This window comes from Silene latifolia, chromosome 5, assembly GCF_048544455.1.
Source record: "Silene latifolia isolate original U9 population chromosome 5, ASM4854445v1, whole genome shotgun sequence".
NCBI classification, from domain to species: Eukaryota; Viridiplantae; Streptophyta; class Magnoliopsida; order Caryophyllales; family Caryophyllaceae; genus Silene; species Silene latifolia.
Window position 1 is genome coordinate 65,546,164 of NC_133530.1, and position 11,145 is coordinate 65,557,308.

An 11,145-nucleotide genomic window follows, 5' to 3' on the forward strand; every position below is an offset into this window, starting at 1 on the left:
TGGTTTAGGGAGGACTCCACCAAACTCTCATTCTTGATGAGATGTCAAGGGGGCATGTTCAAGGTGTTGTTGATGTTGCTCAACACCTTGAAGAAGTAATCAAAAGCTTGTTCATTGTTATGGTAGAGGTCCTCAATAGACCGTGCTCCTTGTTGTTGATCATGATCGATGGCATGCCCAATGTAGGGATTAAAGATCCCTTCAAATTCGTCGTCCCAAAGACCACAAACTTCATTGAGTTGATTATCGAAAATCTCTTGCTTAGATGGAGACAACTCTCCCAATTTCTTCTCTTGGCCAATGAGGCCATCATCTTCTTCCTTGGTTGATTTTGATGAGCTTTGCAAGCTCTCCTTGTCACAATTCACTTGCTCTTTGAATGGAGCATCTTCAATTTTCTTCCTCCATTGGAGTTCCGACTTCTTCCTTTCATCTTTCCGGCTATAATGATCGATCATGAAACATGGCTCATGCAAACGAGGAGCTCTCATGGTTTTGTCAAGATTAAAAGTTATGCTTTCATCTCCCACTTCTAGAGTGAGCTCTCCATGTTTCACATCAATCACCGCACCCGCGGTGTGTAGGAAAGGTCTTCCTAAGATGATTGGAATGTTGGAATTTTCCTCCATATCAACGATGACAAAGTCTACCGGGATGAAAAACTTCCCAATTCGCACGGGGACATCTTCCCATATCCCTAATGGTGTCTTCGTCGATCTATCGGCCATTTGAAGAGTGATATTGGTGCATTTAAGCTCTCCCATTCCCAACCTTTTACTCACCGAGTACGGCATGACACTCACACTAGCCCCTAGATCACATAAGGCTTAGTTGATCGTTGTGTCGCCAATGGTACACGGTATTGAGAAGCTTCCCGGATCCTTTTACTTTGGAGGTGAACTCCCTTGAAGTATTGCACTACTCACCTTAGTGAAGGCGATAGTCTCAAGTTTCCGGATCGACTTCTTCTTTGTGAGGATATCTTTCATGTACTTTGCATAGGCCGGAACGTGATTGATTAATTCCGTGAAAGGAATTGAGACTTCTAAGTTCTTCACAATTTCCATGAACTTTCCAAGTTGATCATCAAATTTGGGCTTGGCTTGACGACTTGGAAAAGGAAGTCTAATCACAATGGGCTCCTTCTCTTTGGCTTTGTCTTCATTTTTCTTTGAACTTTCTTCTTTTGATGATTCCCCTTCTTTGGGGCTTTGCACAATTTCTTCCTTTTCACTAGCTTTCACAACTTCATTCTCAACTTGCTCCTTCGGTGCTTCATATCTTGTACCACTTCTCAAGTGAATGGCACTAACCGTTTCATGTCTAGGGGGATTACTTTGAGGTGGTAATTGCCCCTTTTGTCTTTGTGAGCTTGAAGATGCTAGTTGAGTCAATTGTGTTTCCAACATCTTGGTGTGAGCTAGAATGTTGTTGATGGTGGTGTCTTTTGCTTGGCTATCTTTTTGCATTTGGGTGAAAAATTCTTGTTGATTCTTTTGCATTTGGAGGACGCTTTTTGGACATCAAAACCTTGGTCATTTTGGTGATTGTATGGATTTTGATTTTGGTAACCTTGGTTTTGATTGTAAAAGGGTCTTTGATTTTGATTTCTCATGGGTGGTGGAGTGTATGTTGTTTGAGGGTTTTGAACATTTTGGCTTTTGTATGAGAGATTTGGATGGAACTTGGTGTTTTCATTGTAAAAATTTGAATAAGGGGTACCACTTTTGTAAGCTTGGAAAGCATTAACTTGTTCGGTTGTTCCCCTACATTCACTTGAGTCATGACCCAAGGTTCCACAATTCTCACATATCCCGCTTGGGATTGATGAGGATGCCGTCATGGCATTGACATGATGCTTTGATGATTTTGAGTTTTCCTCAAGTCTAGCCATAGCTTGTTCAAACTTCAAGTTGATTGTGTCAATGTGAGCACTAAGTTGAGCACCCAATTGAGTAACGGAGTCCACTTCATACTTTCCTCCTCTAGTAGTTTTGCGAGGTCTACTATATTGTGAATTAGGGACCGCCATTTCCTCAATCTTGTTCCATGTTTGATTGTCATCAACTTCGGTGAACATTCCATTTGATCCCATATTGAGAATGTTCCTTGAATCTTCATATAAACCATTCCAAAATTGTTGCACTAAAAACCATTCGCTAAGTCCATGGTGAGGACATGAGCGACAAATACCTTTGAACCGCTCCCAAGCTTCATACAAAGATTCTTCATCCCTTTGCTTAAAACCCGTAATTTGAGCTCTTAGCATGTTAGTCTTTTCCGGTGGGTAGAATTTTTTGTAGAAAGCTAGAGCCAACTTCTTCCAAGAATCTATTCCAAGGGTGGCCTTATCAAGGCCCTTCAACCATTGCTTTGCGGTGCCGATTAACGAAAAAGGAAATAAGACCCATCTTATTTGGTCTTGAGTCACGCCCGTTTGAGAGATAGCTTCACAATAATCGCAAAAGGTTTCCATATGAGAATGAGGGTCCTCACTAGGCATTCCCCCGAATTGGCTCCTCTCAACTAGTTGGATGAAGGCGGACTTGGCAATAAAGTTACCGGTGAGATGTTGTGGGGTAGGAGTACCATTTGGTAAATCCTCCTCGGTGGGTATAGAGTGTGACGAGAATTTAGGCATTGTAGGTGGATTTTGTGTGGTATTGTTTAATGGGTTTTCTTCTCCTTCTATTGCGAAAGGATTGACAAACTCACTAGTGGGTTGAACAACTTCACCAACACCTCCCAAATTCCTCCTAACAAGTCTCCTATTATTCGTCAAGGTTCTTTCGATTTCACGGTCAAAAGGTAACAAATCTCTTTGTAACCTTCTAGACATGCAAAATATCAAACAACTCAAAAACAATTAGAACGAACCTTGAGGAGTTTTACTTCCCCAAGGTGAAAAAGACACAACTAATAACAATAAAAGAAATCTTAAATCAATTAAACACCGTCCCGCAGCAACGGCGCCATTTTTGGTCGAGGCCATTTTGTGTTCACAATTAAGCATATGTGGTCGTTGGTCAATGGTCGATACAAAACACAATTTATACTTCACAAACAACTCTACAATTAGTAAAGAGGCAAGTAAAGGTCGGATCCCAAGGGACGGGTATTGAAATGAGAATTCTATTGTAACTAGTAGTGTCTAAGGGGTGTCACAAATTGGGTTGATGTAGAAGGTTACTAAACTAAAATAGCAATGAAAATAAACTAGCAAGATGAATAAAATAAGGGGTGTAAACAATTGATTAAAGGCACTAGGGTGTCATGGGTTCATAGGGGAATCATGGGATATGATCATACAAACATGTTCTCAAATTATAAGCAAGCAATTATTGTTGTGATGGATTGAGTTGGGTTATATCTTACAATCCTAGGAAAGTTTGGGTCCCGGAGCCGAATCGATTAGATTGTACAACACCTACAAGTCGACTTAATCTTTCCTACTCAACACATGCATGGTCTAACAAGACTCGAGTTGGGTTATGTCTTACAAGTCAAGTTGAAAGGATAGAAGATGATAGTAAATGCAAGGATTCATAGGCTTAGCATTTCATCAAATATAACATGTGCATGTATTAAGATCAAAACAAGCAAGCAAATAATATATGAAAGCATATTAATTTAAGCATGAATCATTCCCCATGTTGGTTTCCCCTAATCACCCATTAAACCCTAGCTAAGAGACTACTCACTCATTATCATATTGATCATGCTAGAAAGGTTGTCAATCATACTAACATAATGAAACATGATGAATAAATGAAAGTAATTAGCAATAATTAAAAAGGGATTAAGAGATTATACCTACTAATGATTCCAATAATAAAGCAAGAATAATAGAAGTACTTGAATCCTAGATTGAGAGGTTGTCAATCTCCCAATAATAATCCAAATAATCTTCAATTACCCAAAAATAAAGGAAGAACAAGAGAGAGATTAAAGAACTAAAACTTGGATTAAAACTTGATTAATACTTGATTACAATATTGAAGAGAGATTTGATTGATATTAACTACACTAATTATTGATAATAAGAATATGCTCCTCTAATTAGCCTAATGGGGTATTTATAGTGAAAATTAGGGAGGATGCATTAGGGTTAACTAAGGGCTAAACTAGTAATTACACTTTTAAGTTGAGCAAGGAGACTCGGTATTTTTCGAGAGAAGGGCTTCTCTAATCGTAGCTTTGAAGAATGAAAACGTCTTTGTCATGAAATCCGTGCGGATGGGAGTCGGGACGGCCGGATCTGGCTGAGGAATCCGAGCGGATCCTTGGGCAAGACGCTCGGATTGGCGAGGGGAATCCGAGCGGATTCCTTTGAGGGACGCTCGGATTGGGCTGGACGGACGGGCGGATTGTATACAATCCGTTCGGATTGTCTGGCAGCGTCAATTCTTCTTCTTTTCTTCCCTTTTCTTCATGAATTCCTTGGGGATTTCCTTGGGGACTCAAGGATCCTTTCTCAACAATGCTCTTCTACTATGCTATGTACAAAGGCCTTCTAGTCTTGTCTCTCCTTGATGCTTGGTCATTGAATACGATCAATTTAGCCTCGTTTTGCCATGAAAATGCAAGATTCTTACTCCTTTCCTACCAAGGGATCAAAATCTCAAAGAATATGCAAAACAAAGAACTAAAGATAAGAAATGACCCAAATAGGCACTAAAAAGCATGGAAACAATGGTAATTCGGGGGCTAAATATGCGCCAATTATGGTCACATCATAGTCCCATAATGGGATGATTGTTGACGTGTGAGATTGATTGTTTGATATAGTAATTGTATTGTGACGGCTGTGATTGTGATTGTACATTGTTGATAGATTCAGACGGTTGTTGATGTTGTGATTGTGATTGGTTGTCTATGGTTCTCGAGATGCGTTCTCGGCTGAGTGGAGTCACTTGCGGGAGTGGCTTCACGCCCTTGTTTCGCCTTCTGTGGAACCCGCCACAGAAGGGATGTGCACATTAATGGGACAGGGTTATCGCTCGGTATGATGAGCGGGGATTTGGTGGGTACGGCTGCGGTCCCCCACTGGCAGGGCTGGTCTAGTGGACAGTCGGTGATTGAGATTATTGGAATTGGTGTGGTTGTGCGTGTGACAGTTAAGCTGTCTGTTTATCTTATTGTTGATGTATATTAAGTTGTGTGATTAGTACTGACCCCGTTTAAATGTTTTAAAAACTGTGGTGATCCATTCGGGGGTGGTGAGAAGTTGCTTGGCAAGTATATCTTGGATACGCGTGGGATCTAGCTGGGGATGGAGTCATCACATGTCAGAGTCTTTAGTCTTCCGCTGTGTTTGTTAGGACAGTTCCTTTCAGTTGGTTTATAGATTGAGAACAGTTGTATTTTGCTTACAGTTGGTTTTGTTATGTAATCACTTAAACTTATTTAATAAAGTATGTTTCTTCATTGTCTTATGATTATCATGCCTCGGGTAACCGAGATGGTAGTATCCTTATACCTGAGTGGTCCTGGTAAGGCACTTGGAGTATGGGGGTGTTACAGGTAAACCCAACAACACTCAGAATCCTCTTGGAGTTCTAGTGATCACAAGTGACGAATCTACCTTCGATTGCTCACACCTCATTTCTCCAGTCGAGAATGATATCCATGCCATTGAGAATGAAGGGTTCTACTCTACCATCTCCCCTACCATTTCCGACTTCATCACATGGGCAAGGAGTGTAGATAGGCAAGTGTGGGAACTAGAAAATGTGGTGATAACTCTACGCGATCCCAACGCAACACCCAAGGAACATATGCCACTAATCTTCTCTCAAGACACTACTATGCAAGAAATAATCGCCGTGGTAGATGAATGGGTCGACCAAATCATACGACTAGAAGATGAAATCATGAGAATGAGGAAACTAGCTACAATCAATGGAGTTTGGGCCGACGATGACGAGGACGAGTACCTCATTGAGAACTCCCTAGTCAAAGAAATAGTCCAAAATGGTGAAGACCAAGATGTGGACCACCTAACTCGTTCGGGTCGCCCATATAAAAGCACTACTCAAAATGGTCCAACCAACGTTGTCACACCAAATCATAACGAAGATGACTCCACTGACCATTTGTTCAAGCAATTACAGAAGACAAAGGCTGATCTTTCAGTCTGGCAATTAGTAGCGAGCTCATTCCCACATCGCCAAGCTTTACTACAAGCTTTGGCCAAACTAAATGTAGCACATGACTCGACAGCTGAAGATGTAGTCAACTTGGTCTTCCAAGAATCACTGAAGCTAAGTAATCCTATTACTTTCTCAGACGAAGATTTGCCACCTTTTGGCTCAAGCCACAATTTAGCTCTTTACATCACAGTAATTTGTCTAAAGAAAAACGTGCCAATGACCTTGGTAGATGATGGCTCCGCGGTCAACGTCATACCCTTCAAAACGGCATACAAATTAGGCATGAAAGAGTCGGATTGGACCCCTACCAATCAAGGTGTACGTGCATATGATGGTACACGACTAAAAGTGGTAGGACTTGTTAACCTAACCATAGCCACAGGGCCAATTGAGCGAAACGTTAATTTCCAAATAGTGGACATCGAAGCTTCCTTCAACATACTTCTAGGAAGGCCTTGGATTCACGCTTCCAAAGCGGTAACATCCACCCTTCATCAAAAGATCAAGGTCCCACTAAATGGCAAAGTAGTGATGATCACTTCGTCACCCATCAAGGCGATAATCGAAAAACAATCTAACAATCAAGTTCTTGCAGATCCCGTATACGAACTTGGGGGCTTCCAAAGCATAAGTGTCATAGAAAGCGAATTGGCACCCTTATACTATGATCCCTACTCCAACTTGGTGGTCAACCACATGGTCAAAACCCAGGGATACTTCCCTGGAATGCCCTTAAACCCTACCCGATGAAATACCTTCGCACCATATAAGGAAGGCAACTCAAAGAGGATACCACTTGGACTAGGGTACAAACCCACTAAAAAAGAGGTTCTCGAAATGCTTTCTCAAGTCCAAAACCGCAAATGCGACCCTATCTCCCTACTTTAAATGGGTACTTTGTTCAAGAAGGAAGCCTAGAACTCTTTCACGGATTTCCCGAGCCTTGGCATTATCTCGAGAGGAAGTTAGCCGGAATCGAGATCTTTCACGATTGCTACTTCATCCCTCCAGAGACGGTTCCTACCGTCAAAACCTGTCAAGCACCTTGCTTAGACGAACAAGCTGTTAGCCTATTGTTCGGAGAAGATCGATTTGTTAGGGCCGCGCAGGATGAGATCATTACCATGATACTTCAAGGCGATCGCTTCAACCCCACCGCGTTAATCACAGAAACCAACGCAAGTCAGCAGAAAGGATGGAGAAAATCAGTCAAGTGGACCAACAATCAAGGAAGACTCTTCAAGCTCACCACTGGAGAAGGAGAGATGTTCAAAGGAGAACCAGAAGATGATGAGTTCGAGTCAGAGTTGGAGTCAGATTCGGAGTCTAGAGAAGTCATTAGAGAGTCTCCTCCTGTCATCATCCCCACTCCCTTTGTTTCTCCTAGCTTAGCCTCGAGTAGTCACATTAGTTCGGGAAATGTCCCAACCACTGTCCCTTTGCCGCCACTGACCATGGATCAGTTGGCTACTTTGTTTCAACTCTACTCAAATTTTAATATGAATAAATCAGGTTCTGCTTACTCTTTGTGTTATCTTGAGTGCAATTCTGTTTACGATGATACTGAGGATGACCAAGACCCAGAGTCGATCGAAATACCTCCCTACGTAGCCAAAGAAAAACTGCAGGAAGGGGAAGGGGGATCAGTAATAGAGGACACCGAACCCATCAACGTAGGAACCGAGCTAGAACCCCAAGAACTTAGGATAGGGACTACCTTGAGCTCTACCGAAAAAGGCCGATTTCATAGATCTCCTAAATGAATTCAAAGACGTTTTCGCTTGGTCCTACAAAGACATGCCAGGGATCGATAGGGATATCGCTGAACATAGGATTCCGATTAAGCCAGGTTTCAAACCTGTAAAACAGAAGCTTCGACGAATGAGGACAGAATGGGCTCTAAAGATTAAGGACGAAATTGACAAGCAATTCAAAGCCGGGTTCATCAAAGTTTCCGAGTATTCTGACTGGGTAGCCAACATAGTACCCGTACCCAAAAAGGATGGAAGAATCCGTGTTTGTGTTGATTTTAGGGACTTAAACAAAGCAAGTCCCAAAGACGACTTCCCTCTACCACACATCGACATATTGGTGGACAATACTGCAGACCACGCGTTACTATCCTTCACGGATGGGTATGCGGGTTATAACCAAATCAAGATGGCCATAGAGGACTTGCATAAGACCTCCTTTGTCACTCAATGGGGGACCTAATGCTATACGGTCATGCCATTTGGATTGATCAACGCTGGGGCTACATATCAACGCACCGCAACTACACTCTTACATGACATGATGCACAAAGAAGTTGAGGTATACGTAGACGACATGATTGTCAAATCCAAGAATAGAAAAGGGCATATTGCGAACCTTCGCAAATTTTTCACAAGGCTACGAAAGTACAATATGAGGCTCAATCCTCAGAAATGCACATTCGGAGTAACATCTGGCAAACTCCTAGGATACGTCGTTAGCCAACGAGGTATCGAAATAGACCCTTAAAAGATCAAAGCTCTGATCGAAATGCCACAACCTCAAACAGAAAAAGAAGTCAGAGGATTCCTGGGAAAAGTGCAATATATAAGTCGATTCATATCGAAACTCACCATGATTTGCGAGCCTATCTTCAAGAAACTCAAGAAAACGGACCACACCATGTGGGATGATGATTGTCAAAAGGCGTTCGATCGAATCAAAGAGATATTGGCTAAACCACCAGTGCTCATGCCACCTCAACGAGATCAACCTCTTGGTTTATATCTCACAAGAATGGCAAAAAACGACCATAGGTGCCATGTTAGCTCAAACTGTAGGAAGTGAAGAAAGAGCTATCTACTACCTTAGTAAGAAGTTCTTGGAGTACGAGTGCAAATACTCTCAACACGAAAAGACATGCCTCGTTCTTGTGTGGGCAACAAAGAAGCTACGCCATTACATGCTCAGCTACTCCGTCAAAACATAGTCCAAAATGGATCCAGTCAAATACCTCTTCGAGAAACCCATCCTCAACGGACGCCTCGCAAGATGGACTCTGATGCTCTCAGAATTTGACCTCAAATACGTGCCACTGAAAGTTATTAAAGGGCGCGCCGTCGCCGAATTCTTCGCAGAAAATCCCATCAATGACGCACAAACGATAGACACTTGGTCATTTCCAGACGAGGACATACTCCAAATTGATGCAGATTCCTGGGACCTTTATTTTGATGGAGCATCAAACTTAAGAGGATTTGGAATAGGATTGTTGATCATTTCTCCTGAAGGCGAGCATACACCGATTGCTGTCAAACTCGACTTCGAGGTGACAAACAACGCTGCAGAATACGAAGCTTGTCTCATTGGACTACAAGCGGCAGTAAGCTTATGCATTAAAAACCTCCGAGTACATGGGGATTCATCCTTGATAATCAACCAAGTTACAGGATCTTGGAAAATTCGAAGCGAAAGCCTCGCACTTTATCAAGCCAGGATAGACCAAGTTGCCCAGTTCTTTGATCACGTGACGTATCTACACCTGCCTCGGGAAGAAAATCAATTTGCAGACGCTCTTGCGAAACTTGCATCTTTGATTAGTATGCTAGATCACATGGTGGAAATGCCTTTGTGCATCGAACGACGGTCAGAGCCGGCCTATGTCCACCAAATCACCGATGAAGAGGAGATCGCGCAGGAACCCTGGTTCCAAGCAATCCTAAATTTTAAGCTCAATAGTACCTATCCACCCGATATTGATAAGAGGGGACAACGTGCTATACGCCTACTAGCTTCCCAATACGTTCTCATGCAAGGAGAATTATACAAAAGAACACCTCTTGGTGTAATCCTACGCTGCCTTGATCATTCACAGGCACGAAAAGTGATGGAAGAAGTCCACGACGGAGAATGCGGTCCTCACATGAGTGGGCCCGTGATGGCAAAGAAAATCACACGTTTTGGGTATTATTGGACCACAATGGAATCCGATTTCATCAAATATGTAAGACATTGCCATAATTACCAAATCTTCGGGAATGTACAACATGTCCCTTCTTCATTGCTCTATACAATGACATCTCCTTGGCCATTTTCTGCTTGGGGAATTGACATAATCGGGAAGATAACCCCAGCCGGAACAGGAGGTCACTGTTTCATCCTAGTGGCAATCGACTATTTCACCAAATGGGTAGAAGCAGCTTCCTACACTAGTCTCACGGCCAAGAATGTGGCGAAGTTCATACAAAACAACATCATCTGTCGATACGGTTGTCCACATGAGATCATTAGTGATAATGGATCACATTTCCAAGCTGATACTGAGCAATTGCTAGCCAAATACAAGATTAGGTACCACCACTCTTCGCCCTATGGACCACAAACTAACGGTGCGGTAGAGGCGGCAAACAAGAATGTTGTCATAATTCTTAAGAAAATGATTGACAACTATCGAGACTCGACAAGCAAAATACCCTTTGCTTTGTGGGGGTATCGTACATCTGTTAGGACGCCCACTGGGGCTACTCCTTTTTATTTGACCTACGCCATGGAGACTGTACAACCAGTCGAGCTAGAGATACCATCCTTGCGTATTTTACTCGAGAGTCAAATCCCATAAGCTGATTGGAAGAGGGATAGATATGAAGAACTCATCCTCCTGGATGAACGTAGGCTACGCGCCTTGCATAATCTCCAAACATATCAAGCACGTATCAAACGAGCTTTCAACAAAAGGGTTAGGCCAAGGAACATCAAGGAAGGAGACTTAGTACTTAAATCGGTTAGAGCTCTTCTACCTGTCGATCCACGGGGAAAATTCAAACCTTATTGGTCCGGACCATTTCTATTCAAATCCATACTCCCAGGGGGTGCGGTTAGAATCACTGACCTAGACGGGAATGAGTTTTCAAACCCAACAAACCTCGACCAACTAAAACGGTACTATGCCTAGAATAGGAACAAAAAAAACGCGCCTCGCGTAACCCCACGTGTCGCTCTTGTGGCACTAAATAAACCGGCC

At 42.5% G+C, this 11,145-nt stretch overlaps 1 non-coding gene across 1 annotated transcript; it reads left to right on the forward strand.

Annotated features, from left to right (window-relative positions):
- The first annotated feature begins 2,162 nt into the window (after window positions 1-2,162).
- Window positions 2,163-2,269, forward strand: LOC141658007 (small nucleolar RNA R71). The gene has a single exon (XR_012548918.1). It is a non-coding gene; the product is annotated as a small nucleolar RNA R71 (small nucleolar RNA).
- The last annotated feature ends 8,876 nt before the right edge of the window (window positions 2,270-11,145 follow it).